The 10,135-nt window shown below is 38.3% G+C and overlaps 1 non-coding gene across 1 annotated transcript; it reads left to right on the top strand.

The window, feature by feature from the left end:
- Window positions 1–5,549: 5,549 nt before the first annotated feature.
- Trnap-cgg lies at window positions 5,550–5,621 on the top strand. The gene has a single exon. It is a non-coding gene; the product is annotated as a tRNA-Pro (tRNA).
- Window positions 5,622–10,135: the final 4,514 nt, after the last annotated feature.

Here is a 10,135-nt window from a genome sequence, read left to right as displayed (position 1 = left end):
ACGGCACAGGTGAGCCACACGGGCTGTCGCCTCGGCGTGAGGAGGGGGAGGAGGAGGAGGAGGAGGAGGAGGAGGAGGGATGACGGTAGTACGGGAGGGGGGCGGAGAGGGGACGTCGACTCTTGTGGGACTTACCGATGCGCGATGCGATGATGCCCGGGCGCGATTGCGGTCCCTCGTGGTTGGAGGGGGGAGAGCGCGCGAGAGAAAGAGAGAGAGAGAGAGAGGGAGCGATGCGGGACAGAGAGGGGAGGCGCACAAAAATTACACGATAGATAAGGATAAAGAGAGCGAGAGACGGAGGCCCACGAATGGGTGGGGGGGTGAGGGGGGGAAGGTGAGGGGAGGGGCTTCGGAGATTCCGTCTTACCCTCAAGGGTGACGATGATAAGCCGTGGGAAATCACGATACTGTGCCTCTGCTAGTGTCCTACTTATCGTTTGTACAATAATATTTCCATACATTTGTTGGCATGAGATTTGTTAAGCCGTGTTTACCTTTGCAGATTCCAAACATTACGGGATTATTAGACTTGCCGATTTTCTTGCGAGGAGTTTATCGCACGGCGTTGACGATTTTCATCTTTCATCGAAATCGTCGGATCGATGTTATGCGTTATTGTTTTTTTTTTTTTTTTAAGATAAGATTCATACAATTTACGTAAGACATGTTTCAATGAGACTCCGAGGAGTTTGATTCAAGCAACATTCAACGGCGATGGTGTAAACTGTGCTTGCTTTCTTTTTTTTTTTTTTTTTTTTTGCAACACAAAACGGTACCCATCAACAAATTAACACTGAAACGTTGTTGACTTTTACGATATTGTATTTTTGGTCTGGAATTTGATTAGCACTGTTTTTTTTAAACGCAGTTGTACGTATCCTTTTTATTACAATACATCCGTATCGATACTTGGATATTTCGGTAATCGATCTCTCCCACTCTCGAGACGAGATTTTTATCACCCGATCTATGCGCAATGTGCATTTCTGTTCTTGTTACAGCCTTCGACTTGATTGCGAGTGGTTGAACATGTGTAGGCTGTTGCTGCGGGATTAGGTGTGAACCATATTTATACGACACGAAGAACGGACCGTAGTATCAACAAAATTTCGCACCTGCAATAAAGTGATAAATTTTTGCACAACATACCTTTAAATATTATGCCAATAACAGTGAAGCGTTGAATTTTTCCTTCAACTGCGGTGAGCTATATAAGGTGATAAATCAATCCTTTCTTACCCAGTTTTGTGTCTATCGTCGATTATTGACGGCGAATTATTTTATTAATATTAAGGTTTCGACTCATCAACACCATTTTATATATATCCATGTATATGAATATTTTACACACACACATATATATATATATACACGGGCGCATTCGATTAAAATTTCCGTCAATCAGTTTCTTCGACTCTATAAACTGTTTCTATTTTATGTATATATTGAGGGTATATTCCGTTATGAATTTAGATTGCGTAATTCTTAATCAAAGTTTTTAATTTCATTTTCCTTCCTCATTAACACATTTAGATTTGCTTCGCATAAGACAATATCATTTTGTCTACATTTATTCGGTGCACCGATGGATCGTTACTGATTTTAATCCGAGTTGTCGTATCATACGTATTTATTTATAGCGATCATGTGTGATAAAGGCGTCGATCCGACCGTCATAAAATGCTAATTACACGTCTTTGGCAAGGGGTACGTGTGTGCAACACCTCGCCTCGTGTACTTGGGGGGTGGTCGATGTGTGTACTGATAGCCCAAGGCGTGAACACATCGAAACAATTGTCAGTTCTACGTTTACTGAAGAGAAAATTAGAGAGCTCGTTTACAAAGAGGTTGCAGAAATAGATCGATTTTGACGATAATTAACGGTTCGTTAGCGTTGGGAAACTTCGTGTTCATGCATACCCGTATTACATATACTATATATATATATGTGTGTGTATTTATACATAACTCAGAGTTTCGATTTTGGTTCCGTAATTTTATCAATACAGTCAACAGATTCACGTTCACCGGACTTTGGTTGTATATTTTGATGAGTGGTTATGCTATGGTCTGGATGATGAATCTTGCAGTAAATTTTTTTACGTACTAAAAATTTTTTTTCGTAATACCGACAATGTTGAAACAGTTTTTTTCTTAACGATACCTGTTTTATTGAATTTTTCTAGTTACTGTAACAAATGAAATTTTTTCTCAGTGTGGAACTTTTGGAATCCTAATGTTTCATAACGAAGTACGGAAAGTATGTTTCGGTGCCTGATAATCGTTGCGATATTAAAGTATTATCAAACCGTTTCCAAATGTCGCTCCGAGGACCGAGGATGTATGAGACTGTTATTATCATTATTGTAATTGTTATTACACGCTGTGTGTACAACAAGTGTGTAGGTACCGCATGGAGGAAATCACCTCGACCCCGTTCAACCCGGGGACGTTATACCGTACAAGCTGTACGTAGGTATCCGCACAACGAATTACATAATTTTTTTTATGTATAACACAGTGCGCGTACTCTCTATGTCCTAGCGTTAAAATGTAATTACCATTAGCCTACCGTCCGGGTTGCTCAAAGAGCGGGTTGTAACACGGTGAGTTGAACCCGTTGATCTGCCGGCTACCTTGCGCGCATACTTGGACGTCAATCCAGAATGCAGAAGCCGGGGCGTTCAATTGGAACGCCTCAAATTTATGGATTCCCATAAAACGCAGCGGGGGGAAAAGTGTCTCAAAGTCTCAAAGACGTCTTAAGAAAGTTTCGGCCGGGTCTTTGCAGAGGAAGAAGTCGATACGTTGGCGGGCAAAATTATGCAAGAGAAGCATTAATTTTCTATCTTTATTTATTTTGTTTTGTTTTTAAACCCTTAAAAATGATCAATATTACCTGAAAGGTTCAACGTAAAAGACTTCTTGGTTCGAACATGTCCGAAAGGCAAAAACAACACCCTATCGTAAACTGACTAAAAACGTCTAAATGCTTCGAAGTTGGATACAAGATATGATCGAAACGTATTTTGAGGCACCTGTGTAACTTATTGCTTGGGAAATGACCACAGCGATTTAATTTGATTTGAAAATCGTGAATCAATTTGAAAAAGTCTCTGGTGTCTAGCGTCACGCGATAAAAAATTGGCAATGTAAATAGAATGAGGGTTGTGAATATTCACACCGATTTAAAAAAATTAATAATTTTACGGGTATATTATGATTTTCAGTTTTGTGTGTATTCGTTAATGGGCCGAGCGGTTATTTGGGAATAAACTATTACTGCAAAGGTATTCCTCTCACCACGGGGGTCCCATAGCCGTAAAACGATGATGCCTCGTATTGTTGCAGGGTCGACATAGAAAGGCAGTGTTTTCGGCATTTCCGGGGCTGGTATTTCTGTTTTAATCAAGGATTTTCCCGAGCAGAAGACAACATTTCTCGCCGTGTATGTGTATCGTTGAATTTTCATTTTGTTTGCAATCGTGTGTAATTATGTTTACCTGCGCCGCTCTAATAATTATCATTTCTACCTAGGAACCGAAGTTATATTCGTGGGCGGAAGTTTATTCGATACTCTGACCACTCGTTTATGACAGGAAATGAATTTTTAAACCTACTCAAGCACTCGGCTATGCTGCACAACTTTTCAAACGATCAAATCAATTTTTCACATCTTGCATGATTTCATTTTTCGATCGACTTGAAAACAGAATGAATATTTTTCCAGTTACGGTAATTTTACTAACAAGAATGTGAGTTGTTCTCAAGATTCCTTCAAGTTTCTCGAAATCCCTGTAATGCCAACTTTTCTTGATCCCACTGTTTTGAGAATCTTGTAACCATTCATCGCATTAGTTGAATTTACAACGTTCTATTAACCTAAAAATGTTTACTCATCGATTAACCCTAATTCGGTCACATCTTGGTAGAATCGCCTAACAGTTGTACAAAAAATCGTATCCTGTTTCCACAATGACTTCTAAAAAAGATAGGTATTGTTTAAGGATAGAAAAAAAGCTCTCTCAATTTTCACACCCAAAATTACCACGGCCAAGGGACTCTACGAGGAGCTTGAAAGATTTTTGGGGTGATATTCGACCTCAGTTTCATCAATTAGGTTAAAAGTTAAAGGGTAAAGATTTCTTTGACGCGATTACGAAGGAGTATAATATCTTCGCACCGAGAGAATTCCATTTCAAAATAACAGTGGAGCTTTTCGAATCGTTCCACCTAAGAGCAGCATTGTTAAAACATCGAATGTCGAATGTATCTAAAAATATAAGTTCATAAAAAAGAGAGGAAAAAAAACAAGGTATCAACGGTATCCCATAATTTTATATATCTATATATATGTGTGTGTGTGTGTAACATATGTGCGTGTAATAAATTCGAATAACTGTTATGCGAACGAGCGACATTATATTTCAGCAGCGTTCGCAGAGACAATATTATACACGATCACACATGTATACACACACACACACATATATATATATTGGTATATATGCAGATGAACGCGTTACACCCACCCGACCAATATATATATATATTATATATATATACCTATATATGCATTTTATTATATATACTTAGATACAATTGGAGGCCCGAGTGTTTAAAATGGGTACACATCATAATAAGCGTCGTAAAATAAAGAGCGTTTTGTTAATAATCCATAGCCAACGGGAGTCAAGAGGATCGAGGTTTGATTTAAAGAAACGGTGATAGGTGCAAAAGCGGAGTAGGGAAGAAAAAGAGGGGGAAAAAAGAAATATTACGCAAACGCGCGTTGTGATTTTCATTTTAATTTGCCGACCGGGGAAGATTACGAGCTTTATATTTATGCAGCGGTACTTGCTAAAACGCGTTACATACAACTATAAACGAGCCGGGGATTTCAATGCTAGCTTTATGGCGCAAGACACGATGCGAAGAAACTCAGCGCCGCTTCTATCTACGATCAACAGATGGCGACACCTTTATAAACGGGGCCGTTTAAGCCGAGTTCAAAGACTGTTGTCGCGTTGCTCAACTGTTCGAGAATATCAAACGTAACGTTAACGTTCGTTAATACCTTACGGGCTTCGGGCTAGCTTGTTTTCCACTCCGAAAGAAAATGCGAGCTCCATTCTATACGAATTACGTGACAACGATCGGCGATGCTGCCGACGTGAGAGATTCGGTGTCATTTTCACATAATAATCGAACGTGGAATCGAACTCGTGCTTTGCTTCGTACCGATAACAAGTCGGCCGAAAGCCGAAGGCATTAACGAACGTTACTGTATCCATCTTCGACGCAAGGATAAATATTGTAATCGGTAGAAAACAGAATGAAATTTGAACGAACGCCGTCGACGAATGGAACGAAGATTCGGATTATTTTTACCCAATGCGAAACTGTTTTATCCGGTTCCTTATCGACGAACGCATCTTCCTTATCGATAAACAAAACACGATCCGTGATCAGCGTCTTGTAAACAAAAGACGGACGTTTGGGTCAAGCTTTGCGATATGAAACGCGCGTAAAACAGATTTTATATCGGCTCGTTGGTCTAGGGGTATGATTCTCGCTTCGGGTGCGAGAGGTCCCGGGTTCAAATCCCGGACGAGCCCTGATGTGGAAATATTTTTTTTCCGTCATTTGATAGTTATTTCGAGTAATCGACGATAACTCGTTGCTGGATCCATATTCCTGGATCGGAAAATAACTCGTGATTCATTCGTCGCGTGGCGGGGCGATCCGAGAAGAAAATTAATGTTCACAGGAAAAATGAGCAATAGTTGGACACCAGAAAGTAATTCCCGGTGGAGGATAATAATGTGGAACTAGGCTTGCGGTCGCTTGTTAGCTGCAGATTATTCCGGACTACATGAAATGAAACTAGAGTTGCGGTGACGGTACTTAGCACACAGCACAACGTATCAAAGGCACGCATCACCGGGTTAACCGACGTTTGCTGTACGGTTCACCTGTGACTAATTGAGGAAAGGCTATTTTGCATTCAGTCATTAGACACGAATCGCCACTCTAACGAACATGCGATCATGCTCATGATCGCTGTGGCGAACCACTTTCCAGTCTTCGCTATACGCACCTGTTGCATTTTAAATCGGCTGGTTGCGGGCTGCGTTGCTCACGCAGTTTTTATTCATTTCTCTTACCAATTTTCCAATGACAACAACAAGCTTCTTGACAAAATGTAGTTGAACAAGGCTTTAACGTCAATTTATTGTTGCACAAGCATTAAATTTTCGCAACAGCTGCAAGAAAATAAAGTAACAGTGATCGTAGGGAGAAAGAATAGTAACGGATACTAGACTTTCTGGTAACAGCTAGAAAACTAATTTTCATTTTCTACCTAGAACTATATTTTTCGATTGTGGTAAACAATGAAAATAGTTAAGGACTGAGCGGTAACTGGAATTAAAAATTTCTCCCAGTTCAGGATTTGAAAACTTAAATTGAATTCTAAATTCACTGAGAAAAATTCTTACAATTTCAAAAATGTTTTGCAGCAATTTTCAAATTGATTGAATATTCGTATCGTGATACGTAGATCGTACACAATACATAATTTGTGAATACAAAAGTGAGCAGTATTGAAATTATTCCTTATATTTGAGTGAAAGTCGAGAAATTTGAAGCGGACTGTATATATTAGCACTTAAAGGGGCATTCGTGGAATGAAATAATGGGAAAGAAGAAAACAACAACAACAGGTAAGAGAAAAGGAACAACACGTTAATTTTTGTTCTTTAAGATAAATTCATAATGTCAAGATCTTAAAAGTCTCGAAAGAAATTTCTCTAGGTACTTGGCATCGATTGCTAACGACGCATTATTATACACACCTTAGAGGTGGGTACCACCAAGTCAGCCGTGATGAAATGTCGAACATGCACCGCGCTTGGTCATGCCTGGTGTGAAGAGGTAAACTTCGTATATTTATCCAGCTAGTTTGTTGTAAATAAATTACCAAATTGTGAGTAAAAGCAAATACCCATCGTATGAAGGGGGAAAAAATAAAAAAAAAAAAGTTTTTCATTTAAATGCGTTGTGAAACGAAGTGAGGGAAAGATGTACATATATCATAAAGTACCTAAAACGTACAACAAGTCTCTTGAAACTGGCTGCAAGTACTCGCCTCACTTCACGCGTGTAATAATGCATGAAACTAATTATTGAACTCACAAAAAAATTTCAAAATACATCATTGTCAGTACAACGAACGTTCAAAATTCAGAACGAAGCGTTTCTCACACGATTGGTAATGTATTATAAAAGTTTTAACGTCATCTTTATACTCCAATTTAAATACTTCACCTCTATTAGTATAATTTAAAGTATTTCAACCCGAAAATTGTTCGTTTGTTATAATCCCATTTTTTTCTAAATAAAAGACATCTCCCAGAAAAACTATCGATATTTATATATTTCGTCGTACGAACGAAGGTCGTACTACCGGACATTACATGCAGTAAATATCGAAAATTTTACACGACAAGTTAAAGTGAAGCAGGCAAACTGTAATTACGATACGCATGGTAAAAATTTCATATTCAGATTGAGAATAAATGCGGCATTACGTACGGTTTCGAACGTATTCGAAATCCTTACCGCGGAATGTTCGGATTTCGAAACAAAATATTCACTACTGGTCAACAGAAATGTCATAAATATATACGGTTGAAAGGAAACTGAAATTAATATCTATAAATACATAAAAACAAATTTTACAAGGAACGAACATAGAATTCGGTTGCGTAACGGGTGACAGTGTCGAAGAAATCGGGTCAGTTTAAGCCCGGGTTTCCATGCCATTAATTTGTCTTGCGACGCTTATAACCTGGACCCCGAATTGCTTCTGCCCTCGGGCTTCATTTGGCGTCGAACCTTACGAACCACTCCACATATATTTACGTCCCGTGTGTTTTTTTCCGTTTACTATACTCGAAACCCGAATCACTCCTCGGTTTCTCTTCTGTCAATTTTTCAGGGCTCGCTTTACTCAGGTGGTAACAAAAAAAAAACAAAAGTCAAAAAAAAAAAAAGTGTGAAAAGTTCTTTCCAGAGTGAAAAGAGCATCTGAAGAGGTGTGCGATTAGTTAGAAGTTGTGTGCGTGTAAGAATACGAGTTAAATTACGAGACATAAGTAGAAGGGTCGGTGAAACGACAATGTTGTTTTTTTTTTTTTCTTTTTTTTTTTCTCAAACAAAATTTGAAAATCGGTACAGGAGATTGTTATAAATTGACTAAAGTTTGGACAAAGTTTGAATTTCGACGAGGAAGCTGGTCAGTCGAATGATTTTTGATGGAATTAGAAAAAAAAAAAAAAAATTTGCGTTGAACCTCGAATCGATCAAAAATTCACACGCCCTCCTTTTGTCTCGCTTGTTTAATTGTAGGATGCTTTCGCCGGGTGAGAATTAACGCTGTAGAAACTGGCGGATGATGATCCGCGTAAATCGGGTCCGAGGATAGAGAAAGATACACACCGGCTGATCCCTCCATCGATCACGGTAATTAATCACAGACCGCTTTAAAGAAATTCGTCCGTCTCTATCTCAGTTTGCACCGCGAATCGTTCTTTCGCTCGTTTTTCGAATTTCAAATTTATCACGGATAAAGTGGTCCTTATGTAACGAGGGATTTAATGGCAAAATCTATATACACATACACGTGTGCAATATGTATATTTATGAATGTTTGTACGTACGTGTAAAGTTTTGGTACAGATGCACCGTGGGAATTAATTTCGGCCAAGTCTCGCTTACACCAAATTCCAAGCTATTTCCGGGCACTTGACGAGCTCGTTAATGACCAGCCCGTCACTGTTGCATTTTAAGCGATCTTATACGCGAGGCATGAGTAATTACGAATTGGTTTAAATTCCAATTCTTTTTTTTTTTTTTCTTTTTTTCAACTCACCTTTTTCTCACCTCAAAATTAATTCTCTCCTATATACATGTATATTTTTCTGACGGGCTGCGGGTGACTAAACTCTCTGTATTAACGGATCGGTCGGTAGGAAGTTTTTTTATTCTACAATCATGAAATTTCACTTGAAAAAAGTAAAGTCTTTGCGGACATAATCGAGAACGTTTTTTACAATTGTCGGGAGTTCTGATAAATCTAGCGATCTGTTTGGAATACAAAAAATCTAACGGTGGGGTTAGAATTTGGTCGTGGATTTGATTCTTCGATATTATCTGGACTTTTAAAAAAAAAAACGGAAATTGCATATCGTTTGTCAAATACGATTACTGACGGCTTATTGCAATGGCAAGTGATTCGTTATCCACAAATTGTCTGAAACGAATTTTCAAAACCAACTATAATTTTTCCACCAAAGTACGAACAAATTCGTGGCTTATACAACCGGTGACAACGGATTATTCCGTATTCTTACGATTAACTAAGCAGGTAAAGTAGAAAAAAATTGGTGTCAGACGATTTGTAAAGAATTAATTTGCAAACAAAATGAGGTATAGCCGATCAAAACTACACAAACTGTATACGTTTGGCCTTAAAAATATTGTCAAATTCATTTCAAGATTCTTAATTATTGCAGGCATTATTACCACGAAGTTGGCGACATTCTCTTTGTCGTTTTGATAAATTTCACTTCCATCAATTTCAACCGCGCATTCATAGAATCCTCAATAAATGCTACAAGAATTACAAGCAAAGTTTAAAAGCCGATCTATTTTCCTATATGTCCAACAAGTCTTCGAAAAAACCAAAAAAAAAAACATTTCACCCCAACGAAACGATCGATTTTCGTTAGACTGTAATTTTCGGTATGCAACAAGAGGATAAAATTTAAATAAATATGGTTCGATACAGGCAAGATAAAAAGAAAGAGATGAGGTAAGGTGAAGAAAGTGAGAAAGAAGAGAATACATCTGGCAGATATCACCGAAGCCGCGGGGATGAGTGAAAAACACAATCGGTTGCTAATTCGTTGATGGTAAAAGTTGTTGACCGTAGATACCGACGATCAGCGGGGGGGGGGATTTAACGTTAATTTCGAACGTGTGAGAAATAAAGCTACGTAAAAAAAGACACAAACAATAATAATAAAAAATAGAAGAAAACAATTTAGAAAAAAAAATAAATAAATAA

This window comes from Neodiprion lecontei, chromosome 3 (genome assembly GCF_021901455.1).
Source record: "Neodiprion lecontei isolate iyNeoLeco1 chromosome 3, iyNeoLeco1.1, whole genome shotgun sequence".
Classification (NCBI taxonomy): domain Eukaryota; kingdom Metazoa; phylum Arthropoda; class Insecta; order Hymenoptera; family Diprionidae; genus Neodiprion; species Neodiprion lecontei.
The sequence above is the reverse complement of the archived record's forward strand: the minus strand, read 5'-3'. Positions and strand labels throughout refer to the sequence as shown.